This window comes from Bubalus bubalis, chromosome 3 (assembly GCF_019923935.1).
Source record: "Bubalus bubalis isolate 160015118507 breed Murrah chromosome 3, NDDB_SH_1, whole genome shotgun sequence".
NCBI lineage: Eukaryota > Metazoa > Chordata > Mammalia > Artiodactyla > Bovidae > Bubalus > Bubalus bubalis.
The window spans coordinates 100,707,433-100,732,733 of NC_059159.1; the positions used below are offsets into that span (position 1 = coordinate 100,707,433).

The 25,301-nt window shown below is 38.6% G+C and overlaps 1 protein-coding gene across 9 annotated transcripts in view; it reads right to left on the bottom strand.

Moving 5' to 3' along the window:
- KDM4C (lysine demethylase 4C) overlaps nt 1-25,301 on the bottom strand; it is a 407,208-nt gene that overhangs the window by 379,274 nt on the left and 2,633 nt on the right. The window contains exon 2 of one of the 9 annotated variants that reach the window (XM_044939894.2): nt 13,985-14,031. The exons of 7 other annotated variants lie outside the window; for them this stretch is intronic. The gene's annotated coding sequence lies outside the window, so the exon portion shown is untranslated. Of the gene's footprint in view, nt 1-13,984; nt 14,032-20,124; nt 21,213-25,301 lie in introns of those variants that run through there. One more of the 9 variants, XM_044939895.2, reaches the window with a different exon arrangement.

Genomic DNA, 25,301 nt, shown 5'->3' on the forward strand with positions numbered 1-25,301 from the left:
AGTTAATACACAATGTGACAAACTTTAAAACATTAAAGTGTTTTAAGATTTAATGTTAATCTCACCACCCAAATTTTTACTAATACGACAGTTAAAAAAGTCTGGTGCTAAGATTTATTTCTTTGATTACTAGTGATATTGGTCATTTTTGGACATGTATAACCATTTTCATTTGATTTTGGGATTGCCTACATACATTCATTAATCTTAAAAGTTAGTTTATAAATATTCTGTTCCTTGAGTTTTTTCTAATCCATCTTTATAATTATTAAACTTATTAATGTTGCTAGAACTAAATCATGGTATTATTAATCAATGTTATTAATCAAATCATGATATTATTGATCAAATAATGTTGCCAGCCCCTCTTCTCTTTTACCTTTATTTCTCTGAGCCAAGCAGAAAAGATTTAAAATGCTCTTGCAATAATGCTTCCTAGTTGGAGAAAGACTTATATTTTACAAAAACATCTCTATGATTTTCTGCTGAATGTGATGCAATAGTCATTTTTTTTTTTAATGCTACATCTCTATAGAGACTGAGTCCCCAAAGTGAGTGACTACAGTATCTGTGATGATAACTTTGTTATTTTGCTTCTACAAAGCTGGCCTTCAATGTTTTGAAGACCAATCAAACCAAATAATCATATTTATAGTAAGTACCCTAAGAACTTTTTTAATGAAATAAAGATCTTTCTCATCAAGTAAAAAACAACTCTAACACTAATTCATTGGAGAAGGCAATGGCACCCCACTCCAGTACTCTTGCCTAGAAAATCCCACGGACAGAGGAGCCTGGTGGGCTGCAGTCCATAGGGTCGCTACGAGTCAGACACGACTGAGCGACTTCACTTTCACTTTTCACTTTCATGCATTGGAGAAGGAAATGGCAACCCACTCCAGTGTTCTTGCCTGGAGAATCCCAGGGACAGGGAAGCCTGGTGGGCTGCCGTCTATGGGGTCGCACAGAGTTGGACACGACTGAAGCGACTTAGCAGCAGCAGCAGCAGCAACACTAATTCATACTTACAAAATGGGCCCAAGCCTCTTTCCTGAAAAATTTTACCTTAACATCCACTCTCCTCATTCTCATATCTCTATTTGGTAATAAAAAAAGAAACTAAGGCTGATGTTTTCCTGCTAAATGTCAATCTGTAGCCCATATTGCTTTCGATATATACACCTGTATTTCTGACTTGTGTCCTGTGGTTGAAACAATTACTATGAAAAGAGTAAAAACCAATGGCTCTCACCACGAGTACTAGTTTCTTAGACAATGCCTGCCACAGAACTGGTCTACAATGAAGAGAACACTTGAGGATCTACTATAAAGCACCACCCTCTGGGAGACACAGCTGCTGCTATTGCTGCTGCTGCTAAGTTGCTTCAGTTGTGTCCAACTCTGTGTGACCCCATAGACGGCAGCCCACCAGGCTCCCCCGTCCCTGGGATTCTCCAGGCAAGAACACTGGAGTGGGTTGCCATTTCCTTCTCCAATGCATGAAAGTGAAAAGTGAAAGTGAAGTTGCTCAGTCCTCACTAATTAAGCAGATAAGGCCTTAGGCTAGAAAGAAAAGGAACCAAGAGACAACTACCAGCTGTATTAGTGTCTGAAGAGACCTGTATTCCAGCCTCTTTTTGGTTTTTTACGAGGACCTGCCTAAACCCTGGAGGCCATACTTTCCAGTCCTCCTTTCTCCTTTCCTACAGTGAGATTTTAAAAAGAAATTGAGCAGCCAAGGCCTGGACAGAGCAGGTGCTACCTCTCTGTTCTACTCTGGCCCCTGTGAGCCAGGCTGGAGCAAGGCAGGGCACAGGCACCACCTGAGGCAGCTGGAAGTCTGGCCTTTCAGTCCCACCATGGCAGTTCACCAACTTGAGCCCACAGGGAGCCATGTAAGCTTCTGTTTGCAGACAACCTTGGTCAGACACTGTTATCAGATGAACTGTATCCCCCAAAAGACAAGTCGAAAACTAACCCCCAACACCTGTGAATGCGACCTTATTTGGAAACTGGGTCTTTTATACATATAATCAAGTTAAGATAAGGTCATATTCTATTAGAGGGGACCCAAGTCCAATATGACTGGTGTCTCCTTACAAAAGGGGAGGAGACAGGTCCAGAGGGAAGAACACCATGTAAAGATGAAGACAGATGGAGTCATGCAACTGCAAATCAAGAGATGCCAGCAAGCACAATATGAAATGAGAAGATTCTTCCCAGATCCTTTAAAGAACGTGTGGCCCTTCTGACACCTTGATTTTGGCCCTCTAGCCTCCAGAACTGTGGGTGAATAAATCTTATTTTGAGCCACGTAAGTTTGTGGTCATTTGTTACAGCAGCCCTAGCTGACTAATGCTAAATATTACCATTCTCCACTAAAAGGAACCAGGGCTTCTTGGATAAAAGTCTGATTCCAAGACAAGTGGGAAAAAAACTACAAGGTAGGCCTGGAATATCTTCCTTGCTAGAAAGTAAGGAAATACTCAAAAAATGAAGGGAACATGGCAAAAGGACAGAAAAGTCAACTTGAAGGGGCTTCCACTGACTAAATCTGGAGGCAAGTGAGCCATCAAAATAAACGACAATAATGGACCATAATCAACCATTACAGGATGAGATAGTTAGATAGCATCACTGACTCAATGGACATGAATTTGAACAACTCCGGGACAAAGTGGAAAGTGAAGGACAGGGAAGCCTGGCATGCTGGAGTCCATGGGGTCGCAAAGAGTCAGACACACGTAGCAACTGAGCAACAATAACATAATTAACCAAATAAAGAAATTATGAATCTACAGTGAAATAAATAAACTATAAAATATTTGTAAATGTGTAAGTCTATACTACTCCTTTATTAAAAAAAGAATCAATCACCATTGGAATACTCAATGTAATACTCCAAAGGTTTAAAATAAAAGGAAGAATCAAGTCCTTGTCTTTCCTGAACAAATGAGGACAATCTGTGACCTCAAAATGTATCTCTTTGGTATGTGAATTATTTTGAGCTGAAGGCAATCAAGACCCAGCAGACTCAAGAAAAACTTCTACCTCTCCCTTACCTACCTGAAGAATTTAGTTAGGGAGCCTGGACCAGAAAGAGAGCTATTACCAGAGAGAAAACTTTATCTGAAAAACCTACCCATACAACTGGGCAAACATCTGCTTATCAAACATCTGCTCTTCTTCTCATCTGGTGATTTACCCTCCTCCCCTTTGAAGCCCCAGGCCCCGATTCCATCCCTTAGCTTAAGCTTCATTTAAGACCCAACTGCCCAAATTGCCCCTGGATCTCATATCTTTGGGGTTCCTGTACCTACAAAATTAAATCTACTATTTTTCAAAATTGCTTTTCTCTCATTAATCTGTCTTATGACAATTAATTATTAGAACAAAGAATCTAGATAGGAAGAAGGGAAACTTTCTCTGCCCCTACATAAGTAAGGAAAGAATTGACGGTAGAAAGTTCTTTATAGAAAAATTTCAACAAATAAAAGTAGAAAAAAATAACAGAATTCTATGATCACCATTTACCTTTTTTTTTTTTTAATTCCTAATAAAGAATCTAAGGAAACATCATCAACAGATGTTAAAACCAAGAGGTGACAACAGGAAGCTTTATAATGAAGGAATCAACCTAACAATCGGTGGACTAAGTATACATGACAGAAGCAATGGAAAACACAACATTACCTATTAATCATACTTCCCTAAAAATAAATCTGAATCTAAACTGAGCTATTAAATCTAACTACCAGTGGTCAGGAAATACAGGGGCTAGTGGAACAAACTAAACACTACCATAAGAAAGCAATATGTCCAACACTGAATGTGGGATAGTCTATATTCCAAAAGCTAACTAATGTGGGAGGAGGAGTGGCAGCAGGGGTGGGAATAGGGGCCTGTTACAGCATTAAAAAGACATGATGGATATGAATTAAAACTATGCATCTAAGGACTTCCCTGGTGATCTAGAGGCTAAGACACCATGTTCCCAACACAGGTGGCCCAGACTTGATCCCTGGTCAGGGAACTAGATCCCACACGCTGCAACTATGAGTTCACATGCCACAACTAAAGATCCTGCAAGTCACAACCAAGATTCGGCACAGCCTAACAAAATTAAAAAAAAAAAAAAAAAAAACTATATGCAACTATTATTTACGATAGTCAGGACATGGAAGCAACCTAAATGGCCATCAACAGAGGAATGGACCTAGAGATTCTCACACTGAGTAAAGTAAAAAGACAGAGAAAGACAAATATCACATAATATCACTTATATGTGGAATCTTTAAAAAGGCTAAAATTAACATATTTTGGTTTAAACCAAATAGTTACAGATGTAGGAAACAAACTTATGGTTACAGGGGTAGGGATAAATTGGAAGATTGAGATTGATACATGTACACTATACTACTAAGATAACTAATAAGGACCTACTGCATAGCACAGGGAACTCTGCTCAATACTCTATAATGACCTATATGGGAAAAGAATCTAAAAAAGAGTGGACATATGTATGTGTATATCAGATTCACTTTGCTGTATACCTGAAACTAATACAACACTGTAAATCAATTAAACCCCAATAAAAATTAAAACAAGACAAAAACCATTAAATAATCTAACAATTTTTTTAAAAACCTGTATGCATCAACGATATTGGTCACCAGATATTCACATAGAAAAGCAATAGAATGATGGAATTAAGGGGAAAAAACTAGGATTAAAAGAGAAATAGCCCAACTGGAACAAAAAGGGTCTTTTGTATGTTTACAGAATGTACACATTCTGCTCTGTTATAAACCAGAAAATATCTTAGAAAATTCCTCTTTTAAAAGGCATAATTAGAAAACAGCACTTTTTTTATATTCAGTACTTGGACTTTTTCTGACTGTCCTGTAACTTTCAACTTATACAGTGTTTGATGACTGAGTATGAGTCCCTTTATCACCCACCAATCAGATTCCACTAAGTAGGCAATTATTAGAAAATGGATGGGAGAGGGGAGGCAAACTTCCATTCAGTTATAGCTTGTGCAACATAGTAATAACCTAATTGTTAGAAATCCTATTATCCTTTTTCCTTGGGATAAAGTTTCCATTCATCACTAACAATACAATGACCAAGAACCATGTTGATTAATTTCAGTTCAGTTCCTCCCTCAGTCATGTAGGACTCTTTGCAACCCCATGAATTGCAGCACTCCAGGCCTCCCTGTCCAACACCATCTCCCGGAGTTCACTCAAACTCACAGCCATCGAGTCAGTGATGCCATCCAGCCATCTCATCCTCTGTCGTCCCCTTTTCCTCCTGCCCTCAATGCCTCCCAGCGTCAGTCTTTTCCAATGAGTCAACTCTTCACATGAGGTGGCCAAAGTACTGGAGTTTCAGCTTTAGCATCATTCCTTCCAAAGAACACCCAGGACTGATCTCCTTTAGAACTGACTGGTTGGATCTCCTTGCAGTCCAAGGGACTCTCAAGAGTCTTCTCCAACACCACAGTTCAAAAGCATCAATTCTTGGGCTCTCAGCTTTCTTCACAGTCCAACTCTCACATCCATACATGACTACTGGAAAAACCATAGCCTTGACTAGACGGATCTTTGTTGGCAAAGTAATGGCTCTGCTTTTTTTGTTGTTGTTTTGTTTTGTTTTGTTTTTTTGGCTCTGCTTTTGAATACGCTATCTAGGTTGGTCATAACTTTCCTTCCAAGGAGTAAGTGTCTTTTAATTTCATGGCTACAAATTTGGCCATGTCCAAATCCTTAGGTGGAAGCACCCAGACTAAACAAAAGTTTACTGTAACAAGGGACAGTTTCTCTGCCTTCTAACAATTCAGCTAAACAGACATCACAGTGGTAATCTCAACCAAAGAAAATGGCATCTTATAAAAATTACCATAACAATGGGAGTTGAACTAAATCATTTTGGATGTTTCTTTCAAATTGTGACTGTCTTCACTTAAAAGGCAACCAAGAAGCCCAAGAAGCAAGGCCAGACCTTAGAGCCAAACCAGCCAGATTCTAATTCCTTGCACACACCTCCTCCATCAAGAAATTTACTTAAAAACTAGGCCTGCTTCCCCATCATTTAAATGAGAAAACACTAGCTCCCCTATAGCACTGTAAATGGGGATTCAAAGTTACAAAATACAATACCATACTGCCAGGCAACAGTAGGCAAGAGATGTTGGCTTCAGAAAAACAAAAACCAAGCAAAAACCAACCTATTCAATCTCTTCTATTAGTTTCTTCACCACTGCCCACAACCATGCTCAAATCTCTTCCATGTAATTTTTAAAGGCTCCCTGTACACCATGGCCCCTCCTACACAGATCTCAGCTACAACCTTCGGCATTCTTTCCCCAACCCTCACAGATTAAACCCAGCAGAAAACAGCCTACACTCATTTTGTCCGATTCATCTATTCAATCTTCAGTCCCACTGCAATGTGACATCTTCATCCACTAGTACATTGAAATCATTCTGGAAAGAGTGACCAGTGACTTTACAATTGCCATTTCCAATATGTTGTTTTTAGTCCTCTTAGCAGCCTCTCTGCAGTCTTTAAAACTGGACAAGTCCTCTCCTGCCACAGCTTCTGGGTATGATGCAACATATACCAACCCCTTTTCACTCTTTTATGGTCACTCCACTTTCTGGAACTCCTTTCTATGCTCTTCTTCAGCCAAACTCCTCATAACTGATAGCCTGCAAGGTTCCTTCTGTGGCTGTCTTCCCTCTCCACCAGACAGACACTATGGATGAGCGCGTGCACACGGCCTCAGCTGCCCATACCAATGCCTCAGAAATACACAGCAAGAACCTCTCTTCCCTGAATCCAAGCTCAGTAAATCAAAGTGGCTCCTGGGCATAGCCATTCAGAGATGATTCTCACACTCAAGAGAGACACAAGACTGAATCTAAAACTTAACAGAGATAAAAAAGAATCTTTCCTCCAAAATTTGCTTCTCTATCCCATAGTCTTCATCATCGTTCATTCAATCCATCTATAGTTTTTGGTCACAAACAGTGACCAGTGCTAATAATCTTCAAAGAGCTTATGTGTAAAAAGGAATACAAGTGGTTAAAATACCACAGGCTGGGTACTGCAATAAAAGGGATACACAGAGCATCAGGAGAACCTTTAGTACAAGAACAGGTGGATCCAACCTTTATCAGGGTACACAAGCCCTACCCTCCACTGCAATGACATCAGAATCCAAGGAGCCATTCCTCCCTCATTTTCCACTTCTATGTGGATGCCAACTGTTGTCTATTGGACTTCTTAAACTATCTGATCTTTCATGTCAGTTCTCTAATCTCCATTCCCTGTGTTAGTATCCTAAGTTAAATTCTGGTCCCTTTTTTCCTAAACTACTCCAAGAGTCTCTGCTGATTTACCCCTCAGTTCTCCTCTATACACTATAAAAATATAGGAGAAACTTGCTAAGAATGACACTGATCATGCCATCCTTATTTTAAACATTTTAATAGCTCAGAACCATTTCAGCATGAAAACTACTTCAATGATCCAGCTACTGCCTTCTCCCACAGCCTCAAAGAGCCATTTAGCCTACTTGAACCCTCTGCTTCATTCTAAAGGTCCCACAGGTGCCAGGCCATTTCCCTCCTCTGCTGCACTATATACAGAAAAGTATCTCCTGTATGACATGACTGAGGACTTCCTGTGAGCTAGACATCTGCAAAGTGTATTAATGTGCACTCTCCTTATTTCAACCCCAAAGTTAACTCCATTGAGTGATCACAACTGTCTCTATTCCACCAATGATGGAAATTAAAATGCTTGCCCAAAGTCCCATAGTAAGAGCTGAGGATGTAATCTGAGCCTTATCTAAAATTCTATTATCGCATTCATAACTACTATGCTATTTCCTCGGCCTCTCCTTGGTTGGCTTTCTGATTATAATCTATCTTTCAAAGTTTATCTCAAGTGCAGACTGCATTATGAAGTCTTTTCTGCCAACATTCCCCCCCAACTACCAATGACATTTTTTTAATGCTCTCCTGATTCCCACTCCAAATCTATACTCAACCCTCATTCGTCCTGCATTCTGCATTTGCAAATTCACCTATTTGCTAAAATTTTAACCTCCAAATCAATGATTGTGGCACTCCTATGGCCATTTACAGACATGAACTAAGTGGTGAAATATGTGAATCACCCATATGTGAATATGTTCTCCCAGCTAAGGTCAAATGGGGCAATGCTTTGCCTTCTTGTTTCAGCTCCCATATTGTGAACAATCCTTTTTGCAGCCTATTTATTGCCAGTGTTTTTTATATTTTTGTGCTTCTTACTGGTGATCTAGCTACTTAAAATAGTCCCCAAGCACAATTTTCTAAGTCCAAGAAAGTTAGGATGTGCCTTATGATGAAAATACATATTACATAGCTTCATTCAGCCATCAGTTACACTGTTGGCGTGAGTTCATAGTTAATGAATGAATACTTATATATTAAATAAGGGGTCTTTAAACAAATCACACACAAAACAAGGTGATAAACTGACCAGTTGACAAGCACTGAGATTAGAGACACAGAATTCTATCTTACATTTCCCCTAGGAGAATTCACTAATTCAGTATTCACAGTGACTTTTAACATAACTTCCACAAACAATGAGAACTGTCTGTACCTAACCCCTTTTAATTAGATCATTCAGAAAAAGCCCTTATCTACCCCCAGCCCATGGAAACCATCCTCCTCCTTTCCCCTCAAGAATTTCTCCCACCTATGAGTGAGCCAGGCAGCCAATCCTCCAGACTACAACTGACCCTAACTAGCTCAACCTCTCCCCCAGAACTCAGAACTAGAAAACAGAGGAAGCCATGAGGGGCTGTGGCAGCCACTGTCTTCCCTTGGCATTAACAGAGAATGACAGAAAGAAGATGAGCAGAGAGCAGGGGAGGAAGGTCGGGGGAAGCAGAGAGAGAGAGATTGACTGATTTGAGGTGGGGATAAAAGAAAGCGAAGACATCAAGCCTGATCACCAAGGCAAATTACGTCATAGGGGAAATGCCTGAAGAGTCTCCATCTTCAAGAGACTACACTGCAATAGGCACTCCAGATATGATTTAAATTCTTTCAGTATTAAGACACTTGAATTCAGAACTGAGCAGCAAAGGGAAATAGATGGAAACCCACAAGGCATCCTTCTTTCTGGATCAGATTTAGCGCAGGTAGTCTGGATCTAACAGCTCTGGCATGACTCCTCACCCCTGGACCACAACTTGAATGGTGATTCCATGAGACAAACAGATGCAGCACCAACTTCCTGCCTCTCAGACCTCAGGTGCTGTGATCCTGTACCCTGATTCTTCAGTTTTCTGTTTGTGGCAAAAATGGCAGTTCCTAAGACGACCCCACCAGCAAGGGTGTTTTATGAGACATCCCATAAGATTAAGTCCCTGGGGTTCCAGCCAATATCCTGTTCGCCAACCTTTAACATTTCCAGTATCACATTTCTTTCTGCTTAAGTTAACCAAGAACGTGTCCACTGTAATTAAATCATGACTGATAAAATCATCAAATATAACCTAAGAATGGTAGCCGGGAAAGAAACATGGTATAAAAACATCAGATATAAATCAAATGAAGGTTTTATGCATACCTATTTGCCTTTTGCCAGTAATCCTATGTAATAATCAGTTCTGTATCTTAAAAGAAATTAACTCAAATTACTCAAAATTCATTTTGCAGTGTTGAGTAAAATTACTGAGCCATTTAACAAACTTCCACAGTAGAAACTCGCAATAGCCTTTGGCTTAACCAATTCACCAAATATTATGCAGTGTCTGCAAAAAACACCACTGCTGCCCACAACAACACAGGCAAGACTTGTAAACTATATCTATTCTAAATATCAACTAAAAGGCATACTTAGCAATCAACAAACAGTGCTTATTCCCAACCCAGTTTATGCAAACTGTGCCATTGTGTGATGTGATTAAATATTATTTTAATAAATATACAAAAATGATATTGTTTCTACAAAGTTTAAGTTGAATATTTTGGAAAGAGCCAGTAAAGATAATTTTTAAAAACAAACAAAAAAAGCAATGTCAAAAGAAAAGTGAGAACTGTTAACAGTAAAAGGTTAGAAGGTAAATGAATTTGTAAAATCTAGACAGATTGTAACTTATATTATTTCAAGTCTTAACTTTCGCTTATTAAAAAAAAAAAAAAAAAACCCAGAAACTGAAAGTGGTACAAGCTGTGTTGGGAGTGTACAGTTTATGCAAATGAGTAAATGCAGGACTCTACCTTGGCCACCTCATGTGAAGAGTTGACTCATTGGAAAAGACCCTGATGCTGGGAGGGATTGGGGACAGGAGGAGAAGGGGATGACAGAGGATGAGATGGCTGGATGGCATCACCGACTCAATGAACATGAATTTGAGTGAACTCCAGGAGTTGGTGATGGACAGGGAGGCCTGGCGTGCTGTGATTCATGGGGTCACAAAGAGTTGGACACGACTGAGCAACTGAACTGAACTGAACTGAACCTTTACTCAAAGAAAAGGATTTACCCTACAACAAAAGATAAGTAAATGAATGTATATTTATGCTTTAAGTAGAAATAAAATAATAGCTGTACCTTTATTCCTGATTTACATCCTTAACTAAAATAAAAACAATAACTTTGGGGAGGAAAAAAAAATCACTCTGTGCCTTTATAATACAGGCATAAAAATCAAGCAAGGTCAAAACCTGTCAAAGTCTCTCCTTACGGCTAAACAGCTCTTTCCCTTGTCCCTTCCATAGTGCCAAGCCCTCCATCCCTAACTTAGGAAAAAGTCCTATCAATGTGAAATCTTAATTTGAATTAAAGAAAAACACAAAGCTCTGTGGATTTATTCTCATACTTATTCTCTCAACACTATTTCTTTAACTTCTGCTTTAGAGGTAATTCCAAATTTACAAGAAGGGGTGGGGGATGTGGAAGCCCTGTATACACTTAAGTCAGATTTATCAAATCAGTATTTTACCCTGTTTGCTTTATAAATTTATGTTCTCTTTCTCTCCACACACTCACAAATATATGTGTTTTTTCTGAGTTATTTGAAAGTAATCTACATACATCATGACCCTTTACACCTTAAAACTTCAGTGTGCGTTTCCTAAGAATAGAAGTCTTCTCTTACACAGATACAACAGTTCTCAACTCCAGTAAGTTTAACAAAGATACTTATGTCTAATTTCTGTGTTCCAATTTTGTCAAGTGACCCAAAAACATCCCTTATAGCATTTTTCCCCCTCCAGTAGGGAATTCAGTCTAGGATTAGGTATTGCGTGTAGCTGCCATGTCTCTTTAGTATCCCTAAATCTGGAATATTTCCAGAGTGTGTCTTTGTCTTCAATGACATTGTCATTTTTGAAGAGTATAGTCACTTCATTTTATATTTAAACACTTAAACATGTTTTAAATACATTTCTCATTTTGGTATATTTTTTCTTTTGTTGCTGGTAAATAAAAATGCCATTAACTTTTTTGGGGGGGTCATTAATTTATTTACTTTTAATTGAAGGACAATTGCTTTACAGTACTGTATTGGTTTCTGCCAAATATCACCATGAATCAGCCATATATATACAATGGCCCCTCCCTTTTGAACCTCTCTCCAACCTCCGTCCCCATCCCACCCCTCTAGGTTGTTACCACAGCCCCAGTTTGTTATTAACTTTTTAATGATTTCACATATGACTACCTTGCCAATAATCTCACTTTTGAAAATGTGCCTATAGATTATGATTCTATATAGATCATGTGAAAACTGAGAATAGTAGTTTTTTCCTTGTTTCCTTCACAATACTTATTTCTTTCATTTCTCTTTCTCATCTTACTGACCTGAGACACCCTAGTGCTAAAGAGGAGTGGCAGTGAAATGTATTATAAAGGGAATGCTTCTAACCGTTCCTCTTCAGAATAATGTTTACTATGTATAGGTACCCGTTAATGGGTTAGAAAAGTTCTGTTCTATCGCTTTCTCTAGTTTTTTTTTTTTTAATTTTATCTGGGTGGGGCTCATTTGCTTTTAAAAGAATTCTATCAAATACTTTTTCTACATCTGTTATGATGGGTTTTCTCCTTTATTTACAATTGAGATTAATACTTTAATGTTGAGCCAACCTATATTTCTGGAATGCGCCTGATCTAATGATGAAGTATTGTCAGAATGGCACACTGTGGAATTATTTATGTTAATAATATATTTAATATTATCTATCTTCATAAGTGAGGCTAGTAATTTTCCTTATTCAAACTGTCCCTGTCTAGGTGCTGGTAGGAAGACCTGTCAACCTGAAAAAATGAGTTGGGATGTGTTCCTGAAAGAGGGAAACTATGAGTTTCTGAGGGCTGAAATTAAGTATTATTTAAATACTTAGTAGAACTAGCTTGAAAAGCCATCTGAACCTGATATTTCTTTGTGGTAAGACACGTAACTACAGAATAAAAACTCTTAAATGGTATAACTTGAATCTATTTCAGCATTTATATTTTTCTGGAAAACTGTGCACTCGAATATATTAGCAGAAGTTTTTAATGGACTCATCTATAGTTTAGTATTCTTTTCAGTCCTAACACTGTTTTTGTCCATTTTTTCTTCCAAGATGAGGATCCCATCACTCTCAAAATACATCACACATGACTAAAAAGTAGTTAAGAACCTACTGGACAAGATCGTGGCCACACAACTGGACTGAGCTGTGCTTCCATCTATACCCAGAGGTATAAGCACTTCATCTTTGTTAATGTTTAGCCTTGGTAACCCTTAAACTTTGGAAATTAAACAAGTTCAGTGTCCCTAAACACTAGTGGCAGTAGTTCTGAGGAATGAAAGTGTTTTGATTTTTCATAAAGTTACACTTTTTATTCTTGAAGAACATTCTTTTTGCTTTGCTGGTGTTTTTCTGAACAGTAATTTACAGTAAGTTTTCTTTGATACGTTTTATTTCATAAAATTAAAAGGTGACAAGCCTATGTCAGCCCAGCTTATTTTTCAAATCTGGGAATCAATAAACTAATGATCTCTATGATCCTTCATGAGCCCAGTGTTATATGTGAGAGAGGGAAAAGAGAGGAGGGATGGAAAGGATTGCTCATTTACATTAATAAAAATTGAGTAGCTTACTCAAGTTGAAGTTCTTATGTACTTTCTTGATTTCTAAGCTTTTAACTCTACAAGAGTCCCACCTTTCCACCTAGATGAATGAAACTTTCAAAGACAACATTCTTAACAAACCATTCTCTCAGTAAAAATGGCTTCCAAATCAAAGTAATTCAATTGGAATCAGAAATTAAATTGGCAAACCACTTTAATTTCTAATTCTTTAGTTTGACATTTAAGATAAGTAATCTCATTATTTTCCTCTAAAGCACACCGATTTTCAGACTTTTCTAACTATCCCTCCTAAATCATTCATTTATTCATTCAAAAGACAACTCTTTCTATAGCTAAATAAGATTCATTTCAGTTCAATCACTCAGTCGTGTCCGACTCTTTGCGACACCAACCATTCAAAAGACAACTCTTTCTATAGCTAAGTAAGATTAGTCAAAGAATCTGCCTGCTTAAATTATTCAACTTCAAGGACCTGGAGATAATAAGGAAGAAAGAAAAAACTATGTTAGATAGGTAAAATAAGAGAGCAATCTCAAAAATGCAAAACACAAGCACTGACTACTGAAAGAACCATATCCACTATAGAAAAATTAATGGAAGCAGACCACAAAGTCATCTTAAGATTCCTCTCGGCAATGCCCAAATATGTGACAAGCAGAAGACTGCACTGTTAACAGCAGAGGCAGCTAACATTCAAGAATTTTCTAGTTATGAGAGGTATACACATATTAATACCCTTTAATCTGGTAAGAAATTTTGACATAAAAGTATCATGACAAGGGAAAAGAAAGTTTACAAACAGCAGTAATTCAAAGTAAGAAATCTGTTTACCTAGGAAGTAGTTTGCAGTGTTTCATAAAAGCCAGCAGTTTCTTATACTGCAGTGCAGGAAAGTGTCATCAGATTTTATGATTCAATTTGTCAAAGGTACAGAGAAGACAAAGAAAAGGAAAAAAATCAGTAAATATATTCAATAAATGCAGATTTGGTACTAAATACTCTTTTAGAAGAAAGCAAAAAATTAAATTCTTTCAATAGGAAAGTACATGATAAACTGATCACAAGACAAAGAAAGTATCATGGTAGCATTAAATTTATCTTGAGAATTTAGAAAATATTAATTTTAAGTGACCAATGTTTTCTTTACTGTTGGACTCTCCTTACAAACCTATTTTTAATTTGAAGCCAAAGTAATCTCTTATCAGCATATCAATAAAACCTTTAAACATGGAACGAAAGTGCTTTAAAATTTCTAAGGAGAAAAACCATTTTTAAAACATAGAAACTTGACCTTCTATCTGATTATGAGAGATCTGTGACTGTCATGAAAAAGGCTAAACAGAGAAATTCTGAGCAATTTTCAATACATATGAATTAAGGGAAAAACCTTAATTCTCTGTTAATTCCAATTTTTAGGAAAATTACACTAAAATTTGGGTCCTGACAAACCCCCAAAATTAGGCGATCAATTGTTCTCCTATGAGTAAGAAGAATTTAGAAACTTGATGTACTTTCTAAATCTCTATTATTATGCAGCAGGGTGACAAGGATTGACAAGCATAACTGTCTAAGAGATTTCAATCGTTTCTAAAACTTGTATTTCATGTGATTGTGAGCTCTAACTAAAAGCTGACTAGGCTTGGATTGTCTTCCTTGGGGAACTTAGGGAGGAGGGGCCACTTGAGAGGAAAGGCCAGAGGTGCCCAGGACCCACACACCTGCTGTGGCTTCTTGGCGCTCTCTGCAGGCCAGCAGGTCAGCCAGCCCCTCACCACCCTCCACAATGCCCCAGCCCAGATCCCAGAGCCTGGTTGACACACAGGGTGAAACACATGTTGCTGCCAACTCTACAGTGAAGCCCGAGTAATCTTTACATCTGAGACTGCCTATGAAAAGGACTCATCGGAGGCCATGTAAATTACTCTTACGTTCTTAGTTTCAAATATTAAAATGAAAGTCAAATTTTAAACTCTTGTGAGAACATATCTATATGCAAACTTTTGAAAATATATTCATATGCAAACTTTGAAATTATAGTCCGTAAGATTCACAATCACATAAGCCACACGCAATATCGGCTATACTGGGGGTGGGAAGAGAACAGTTTGGAAAACATCAGAAACAGTAGCCTGATGGTCCCTGCTTGTTTCATTTGTTAATGAGCGAAAGAAACACTACTGTAAAGAGTTATGGTAATCTGCACATTTTGGAGCAACTCCCATCTGAAAGATCAACCTCTATGGAGAAGGATTTGCTAGATCGTCATCCTATACGCCAGGTCTGGCACAGTACCTTGCCCAGATATTTATCAATCATTTATTCTCTTAATCTTGATACCAGTACAGGGCTACCTTGACATGCAAATGCATCTAAAAATATTTTCCATGTGTCTTAGATGAGTTTAATTTTCAAGATAACAAATCTTTAAATTATAATAAACACAATCATGATACAAGCACAAAGAAAAAAATCATAATCTGCTACCCAATGCTTCTTACTGATTATAAAATATGGTTAATAAATAAATAAGGCCAAACCTTCATTAATGTTCACAAAAAAAGAACTTCAGCTGGGCCACCTTTGGTTGTTGGACTCAATATAATTTTTGTTGTTTAACAGCAAAACAAATGTCTCCATGTACCCAGTCTCTCTCCATTTGCCTGGTCTTTCAGGGGAGGCAGTCTATCTGCTTCTCAACAGTATGATACTGAGAACTATGCTCACTGACAACTTTTTAAATACCACGGTCTTATTAAAATGAACCTTTAAAAGGAAAAATCAAAAAGCCCTGCATTTTTTGGTTCTTTACTGTGCTTTTTACATACAGTATCTCATTTCCATTCTTTAAAGTTTTCTGTGAAATTGTGAGACTAAGGCTCAGATATAAAAATCCCTATCCTAAAACCCAACAGCAAGTAGGTACAATGACTGCACATTTAGTATACCCCAGACTCAGACCTGAAACATAACTGACGTCTTTACTCAGCTCTCCTGCTACCACAAAAACAAACAAACAAAGCCCACTAAATTAAGAATAAATCTGCAACACCAAGCCCAGATGTTTTCAGAGAATTATGCTCAATTTTTAAGAAACATAACCCAATGTTACTTAAACTGTTCCTGATCGCAATGTGGGGGGTAGGGGGGACAAGCTTTAAAATCCTTAAGATACAAGGCTAAAATGGGTAATTTTGTTGTTCAATGGCTAAGTCATGTCCGACTCTTTGCCACTGCATGGGCTGCAACACGCCAGACTTCCTTGTCCTTCACTATCTCCCAGAGTTTGCTCAAACTCATGTCCATTGACTTAGGGATGCTATCCAACCCTCTCATCCTCTGCCGCCCTCTTCTCCTTTTGCCTTCCATCTTTCCCAGCACCAGGGTCTTTCCCGATGAGTCAGCTCTTCACATCAGGTGGCCAAAGTGTTGGATATTCAGCTTCAGCATCAGTTCTTCCAATGAATATTCAGGGTTGATTTCCTTTAGGACTAACTGGTCTGATCTCCTTGAAGTCCAAGGGACTCTCAAGAGCCTTCTCCAGCAACAAAATTCAAAAGCATCAATTCTTACACAAAAGAAGCCACCACAATGAGAACCCTGAGCACCTCAGTCAGAGAATAGCCCCACTTGTCAAAACTAGAGAAAAGTCTGAGCAGCAACAAAGACCAGTGCAGCCATAAATAAAGAAATAAAATTAATTTTTAGAAATGTTCTGTAAAATCTGACTCTTTTATATATATACATATTATAAAGCTATGACAATTAAAACATTGATGTGGGACTTCCCTGGTGGTCCAGTGGTTAAGAATCTGCCTTGTAATGGAGGGGACACAAGTTCAATCCCTGCTCCGGGAACTAAGATTCCACATGCCAAAGGGTAACTAAGCCTGCGAGCCACATCTAGAGTTCATGCACCACAAGGAAAGATCCTGCATGATGTAACTAAGACCCAACACAGTCAAACAAATAAGTTTTGTTTTTTTTTTAAACAGAGGTAATGGTACATAAATAGATCATTGTATAAGAACCTAAATGACTTTCAATACTGCACTGGTTAAATAAATTATCATATATACAATTATCATTATACAATGCAATATTGTATAATCATTTTAAAAAAGAAGCTCTATACATATTCATAGAAGGAGAAAAGGTGGAAGTAGTGACAAATTTCCTCTTCTTGGGCTCTAAAATCATCACAGATGGTGACTGTAGCCATGAAATCAGAAGACGATTGCTTCTCAGCAGGAAAGCCATGACAAACCTAGACAGTGTGTTGAAACGCAGAAACGTTACTCTGCCAACAAAGGTCCATATAGTCAAGGCTGTGGTATTCCCAGTGGTCACGTACGTTTGTGAGAGCTGGACCATAAAGACGACAGAACGCCAAAGAATTGATGCCTTCCAACTGTGGAGCTGGAGAAGACTTCTAAGAGTCCCTTGGACAGCAAGGAGATCAAACCAGTAAATCTTAAAGGAAATCAACACTGAATACTCTCACTGGAAGGACTGATGCTGAAGCTGAAGCTCCAGTATTTTGGTCATCTGATGCCAACAGCCAACTCACTGGAAAAGTTCCTGATGCTGGGAAAGATTGAGGGCAGAAGGACAAGAGGGCATCAGAGGATGAGATGGCTGGATGGCATCACCAATGCAATGGACATGAACTTGGGCAAACGTCAGGAGATGGTGAGGAACAGGGAGGCCTGGTGTGCTGCAGTCTATGGGGTCCCAAAGAGTTGGACACAACTGAGCAACTTCACTTTCACTTTTCACTTTCATGCATTGGAGAAGGAAATGGCAACCCACTCCAGTGTTCTTGCCTGGAGAATCCCAGGGACGGGGGAGCCTGGTGGGCTGCCGTCTATGGGGTCACACGGAGTCAGACATGACTGAAGCGACTTAGCAGCAGCAGCAGGCAACTGAACAATAACATATACGTTCATGTTTTTAAAATCTCTCCCAAGGGGATGGATAGGGGAAATTAGATGAAAATAGTCAAAAGGTACAAGTTTTCAGTTACAAGATAAATAAGTACTAGGGATATTACATACAACATGATAAAGATAAGTAACACTGATATACATTCTATAAGAAAGTTGATAAGGGAGTAAATCCTAAGAGTCTCACCACAGGGAAAATTCTTTTTCTATTTCTTTAATGTTGTATTAATATGAAATGACAGATGTTCGCTAAGCTTACAGTTGTAATCGTTTCATGATGTATGTTAAGTCAAATCATTATGCTGTACACCTTAAATTTATACAGTGCTCTATGTCAATCATATCTTAATAAAACCGGGTGGGAGGGGATGGTCACATCCAAGGTACACAGTTAAATGAAAAGAAAAGTAAGTACAGATACTATCATTTGTATTAAAAGATATACATATGCATATATGCTTGTATTATTTAGTCGCTAAGTTGTGTCTGACTCTCTGTAACCCCATGGACTGTAACCCACCAGGTCCTCTGTCCATGGGATTTCCCAGGCAAGAATACTGTAGCGGGTTGCCAAGCCCTCCTCCAGGGGATCTTCCTGACCCAGGGATCGAACCTGCATCTCCTTCATCTTCTGCACTGCAGGTAGATCCTTTACCTACTGAGCTGTGGCTTCCCAGGTTGTACAGAATATAAGGTTGTATAGAATATCTTATCTGTATTTATATCTATAGATCGATCTATATATATAGAACATCTATATGGTTGTATAGAATATCTTATGAAGAATATATAGACTATGTCTAAAAAGCCCTAAAAGAAACAGTTTTAATGATGGTTAGCCAAAAAAAGAAACGTCTATCTGATGGCCAAAGGTGAGAATATGTACATTTTATCCATTTTTACCTTCTTAATTTTAAACACTGTTGTATATCTTGCATTGCATTATTATTCAAGTAATAAATATTTCTTTAAACATATGAGTATAAATAATTTTTTAAATAAAAAAACAAATAAAGTTATCAAAAAGGCATGAAAAATAAATTTCCCTATCTCAGAGCCTGATTCTTCCTGCTAAATGAGAGCTGCCTGAATGTTGTAGACTGACAGTTCTCAGTAAAGTGATCAAATTTTAGATAAGGCTTCCTTTTGAAAATTAAATAAAAGCAAAATGAATAAGATATGCTACCAGCAAGGGAAAAAAAATAAGCCTCAACAGTACCAGTCAAAGGGATGCTTGTGACCTTGCTGAGTACCTGATGGACTCCCTAAACAGAACCAAAGCAATGTGACTGACGTCCAATCAGAGAAACAAAGGGATGTCCTCAGGACTAAAAGTTAAATGTCTAGTGGAAAAAAAGAGTTAAAAGATGGAGATAAAAAGAGAGCCAAAGTGAAGGAATTTGCTTTCTTCTTTAACCTCCTTCAACAGGAAAAATGGATCTGCAGGAAGAATGTTCAGAAGTGAGTACTTCTAAGGGTCAAGAGAAGCCCAGCAGGTAGAAAATACCCCATCCAGATGATGCCTCCTTGCCACTTCCACCTTCAGGACCTGCCTGTCATCAAATAATGTGTTTCCCACAGGCCAGACTTTCCAGAAAGAGCAACAAAGAACATGTATGCCTTGGGTTTGAGTTCTGGTTCTTGTGAGTTGGATAAGGGAGTGACACTGAGGACTTTAGTCCTCCAATGCCTGACATACTCTGGATCACTGGGAAAAGTTCAGATTCCTGAACCTGCAATGCTGAAAATGAGAACAGGAATATGAAATCCCCCAAAAGTTCTGTCACAGCATCGAGTTCAGTTAAAATATCCCTGTGCTTGGCTCTTAGGTTATTTCCAATATGTAGTTGGCAAAAGAGAGTGGAGATCAACATTTCATGGTGGGGCTAAACAGCACCAAGCCTTTTCCACACGGTTTTGAAAAGTGAGCAGACGAGAATCACAGCCCTAGGAATCAGCACGAGTGATAGGCTGAATGTGACACGGGTGCCCAGCCAGGCTCCTTAATTCACGTTCACAAATACTTACTGGTTTGCCTTGATCCCTGTGTTTTCGTTTCTGTAATCTTTTTTTGTTGGTTTTTGAGAAATTCAGAAAACAAAATTGATGAGCGGCCAGCCTTAAAACACACCTCTAATGAGCTCAGGGAAGCAGGGTGAAAGAGTGCTGGCTATTAGTGGCCCAGAAAAAACTCAGAAGAGAAGACCTAAGTAAGTCAGGTGTAGATTGTTCTCAATTTGACCTTAAGCAACCCTCCTCTGAGAATGAGGGAGGCCAGAACGTCTAAGAAAAGTTAGCTTTCAGCAATAGCTAATTTTAAATGTGTGGAGGGGGTTGGGAGGTTGTATTTAAAGCTATACTTCATCGGACAAAACTGAGAAAATACTTAATTGTGTTTTAAAGGTGGGGAGGGGCTAATGGAAATGAAGCATTTCCCTAGGATTGCCTTAAATTTCTGCTATTCAAAATGCAGTCTGCAGGCCTACCTGAGCTAGTAGATGGTATCTATCAGTCTTTTTATAACATGTGAAACAGAACAACAGAAAATATGGGAGTACAGTACAGGTGGCAAAGTACTGTTCTGTGGAATTTCTGTTTCAGTTTTACACGTGGGGAGGGGGTCAGGATGGGTAAAATGTATTTGCTACCGTGTGCCTGATTTTAATTTCCTGAATTTTGTCATGTATGTAAATACCAGTAATTTGTATAACAAAGATTTACTGAGCACCTGTACTATAATGCCTGTGAGGCAACAAAGTGCTAGTGTGATATAAGTGAAATAAAAATACCTGGTCCCTGCCCTTGTAGAATTCTTTCAGTTTAGAAACAAATTATCAAATAATTGCATAAATATAAAATTATATACTGGTAAATGTTATGGAAGGAAAAAGTTAAGTAAATTAAGATTGCTTGTCATTAGGAAAGCTGATTTAAATTGAGGAAGAGGTAGGGTGACTGCTCAGGATTGTCTAAGAAACTGCACTCAAGCAGACCAGAAAGATGTACTTGGAAAGGAGGCGGGAAGGAAAAATCTGCCTGGCAGAAAATGGCACTATCAGGGACTTCCCTGGTGGTGCAGCAGATAAGAATCTGCCTTGCAATGAAAGAGACATCAGTTCAATCCCTAGTCTGGAAAGATCCCCCATGCTGCAGGGCAACTAAGACTGCATCACGACTACTGAAACCCGCGCGCCTACGAGAAGCCACCCCAACAAGAAGCCCACACAACCACAACGAACAGGAGCCCCCACCCTCTGCAACCAGAGGAAGCCCACGTGCAGCAACAGACACTCACCACAGCCAAACTGCTTAATTAATTAAATCTTTAAAATAAGAAAATGGCACTTCCAGCAAAGGTCTGTATAGAATGGGGAAATGAAAAGCTAGTGAGTTGAAAGGCAGAACCATCTAAATAAGGCTTAGGGAGGAGCTTGGAGTAGGAAGAGATAATGCAGGAATTTTAAATGTCCTGAGGGTCATTAGAATGATACAGTTTGCATTTTAAAAGATTACTGAGTAGAGAAGAGATATCAAGGGAGCTGAAGTGAATACAGAAATGGTACCAGATAGACCCTAGAAGATCTAAGCAGAAGTGACAAGGTTTGGTGATGGTACAAAAGCAAGGACTGAGGAAAAAAAAAAGCAAGGAGTAAGCCATGAGGTGTCTGGGATAACTCACAGGTTTCCCAAGTTAACTGCTAAAATGTGGTGGGAAGGATGAAAAACTCAGAGGAGCAGAGCTAAGAGAAAAGATCACTGATCACAGTTTGGCCTGTTAACAAGTAGAGATGCCAAATTAACAACTAAAACTGGACAGAAATATACAAAAATAAAGTCATCACCAAAAGGGATTTGAGGATACATTATTCTGCTCCTTATTTTCCCACAGTAACTTATAATACAAACTAGAAGAATCTAGAATATATTTTACTTTAAAGACTCACAGAAATAGACTCACAGCCTTAGAAAACAAACTTATAAAGGTGAAAAGTGGAGGGGGGACGGGGGGGGGGGGCAGAAATTAAGAGGTTCGGATTAACATACATGCACTATTATACATCAACTATCTAATCAACAAGGACTTAAGGGCCTCCCGGGTGGCACGGTGGTAAACTGCCTGCCAATGCAGAAGACATAAGAGACATGGGTTCGATCCCTGGGTCAGGAAGTTCCACTCGAGTAGGAAATGCAACCCACTCCAGTATTCTTGACTGGAGATTTCCATGGACAGAGGGGCCTGGTGGGCTACAGTACACAGAGCTGCAAAGAGTCGGACACAACTGAGCACATACGAATATGACTGTATAGCACAGAGTACTCTACTCAACAGTCTGTAATAACCTACATGTGAAAATAATCTGAAAAAGAATAAATATATGTAACTGAATCACTTTGCTGTACACCTAAAACTAGCACAACATTGCAAATCAAATATTTATTGTTGTTGTCAGTCAATAAGTCGTGTCCAACTCTTTGTGACCCCATGGACTCCAAGTACGCCAGGCCTCCCTGTCCCTCACTATCTCCCAGAGTTTGCCCAAATTCATCCAATGTAAAGCAAAAATTATATTTAAAATGTTTTAAAGTTTATATGGAAGACCAGTTCATAAAAACCATAGTAGTTGAAGCCACTGTATATCTGAAAATATAGAGCAACAACGTAACTAAAGAGTCACATCCAAAAATAATCCTCTTTCATGAATTAGTCAGTTCAGTCGCTCAGTCATGTCCGACTCTTTGCAACCCCATGAATCACAGCACGCCAGGCCTCCCTGTCCATCACCATCTCCCGGAGTTCACTCAGACTCACATCCATCCAGTCAGTGATGCCATCCAGCCATCTCATCCTCTGGCGTCCCCTTCTCCTCCTGCCCCCAATCCCTCCCAGCAGCAGAGTCTTTTCCAATGAGCCAACTCTTTGCATGAGGTGACCAAAGTACTGGAGTTTCAGCTTTAGCATCATTCCTTCCAAAGAACACCCAGGACTGATCTCCTTCAGAATGGACTGGTTGGATCTCCTTGCAGTCCAAGGGACTCTCAAGAGTCTTCTCCAACACCACAGTTCAAAAGCATCAATTCTTTGGCACTCAGCTTTCTTCCCAGTCCAACTCTCACATCCGTACATGACCACTGGAAAAACCATAGTCTTGACTAGGCGGACCTTTGTTGGCAAAGTAATGTCTCTGTTTTTCAATATGCTATCTAGGTTGCTCATAACTTTCCTTCCGAGGAGTAAACGTCTTTTAATTTCATGGCTGCAGTCACCATCTGCAGTGATTTTGGAGTCCAAATGCATTAGTAAGGAATCATTTTTCTACTGTGTTTACAATATGCCCATTATCTAACACAGTGCATGGCACATAATACAGGTTATCTATTGAAGACAAGTACCCACTCCTAGGCAAAATAAACCATCCAGCAAAAATAAGGCAAATGGCACAAATAATAAGCAATTCTTCAAGGAAAAACTACTATGGAACATACAAATGTATAATTAAGGGCATTTCTCAGGGGAAAAAGGGGAAATGAGTTATTTTAACACAAACTTAGCTCTCCTATTCAAACAGATGCTAGATTCTATTCATAAGAATCAGTTTAATTTCAATCTTCTAGGGAAGATCATCCCCAGGCAACCTCACCAATCCCTAAATGTCCCTAGATATAGAAAGAATCAAAATGTAATAAAATCTCTATGTTGAAAAGCTATAGTAAAATCTCATCGAGGTTATCAAAAAAAAAGTTAAAATGGCAATTACTGATGATTTTTCTTTTTCCTCTAAAGTCTAATAATAAACATGGTTTATTAGAGAACAGATTTTCTTAAAAACATAGACTTGGTTTTTTCTATTCATAAAGGTCCTATTGATACACAGGAGAAAAATCCAAAGATGCACATATACACAAAGAAGACAAATTAACCATATTCCCATTGCCCAGAAGTAACCACTTTCAAAATTTCACGTGTAACTTTTTCTGTACATACATGGGGATAGAAAGTAAAGAGTGATACACAACTGATGGTGTAACTGTTTAAGTCTATAAATGAGATTACAGAACACGGCTATGACTGGTATGGGATTGAAAAAAGACTAACTTAAAGGGATAACTGAGCTGAGCTATCTGAAGGATAAGATGTAATTAAGAAGACAAAGAACACAGGCTGTTACAGTAGTAGTGGAAGCAGAGGGAACATGAGCCCCAACCAGCCAAGGAACTGTGGAGAGGGAGGAGACTGGCTGGGCAAAGCCTGGTTAGGGCTGAGAGAACTTGATCCTTGGGGAAAGAACATGTGAGGCCACTGAAAGAGAAGCAAAGTAGACAGACTTCTCAAAGTAACTGTCACAATTACTCAGGTAGGGAAAGGATTAGGCCCTGCAAGTGTGGACTTAAGAGGACCAGCATCCTCTCCCAAACGGTATAAAGGGTAGGGGCACAGGGGAATCTTGGGGAGTGGAGAGGCAGGTGAAGCTGCAAGGAGAAAAAGATAATAATCCAATATTTTAAATGTATCCTTTAGGCTCCATAAAACCTTCTGGATTGGTAAAGATAAGGAAAATAGAGTGACTTTAACTATGTCACAGCTCCCAAGAAACTCACATAGAAATAAAAAAGGCTTGGGTCTATAGAAAAGAAAAGAAATGAAGGCAGGCAGAGAAGCATTAAGTATTCATATTACCAAAAAGAGAAAATACAAACTTTAAAAGATTGAAAGCACTGCATCAGACACTGAGTTTAAAGAGCATGGAATATACATATTTTATCATATCTCTAATAAACATACAATAAATACATCAGTATCAAGGAAATAATCATTATGACTATTACATACATAAAAAACACTGGGTTAACAGAAAGGGACGATCTTAACGACATCCACGCAAGAAAAACATAGCACTAAACTCAGGACAATGCCACACACAGAGAATTCTGCCTCTAAGAAGTGGTCTTTCCTTAGTAGAACAGGAAAGAGCCAAAACAGGACCCTCAAAGGCTTGGAGGAAGCATCTCTCAATACTACTATCCCTACTTGCTCATTCACTCATTCAAGAGAAAATGTTTAGTCCAGCAATTCCACTACTAGCTATATACCCAAGAGTAAAATAACAAAATTTTTAAAAAATGCATCCATACAAAAACCAGTTCGTGGATGTTCACAGCATTATTTATAACAGACAAAATGTAGAAACAACCCAAATGTCCATCAA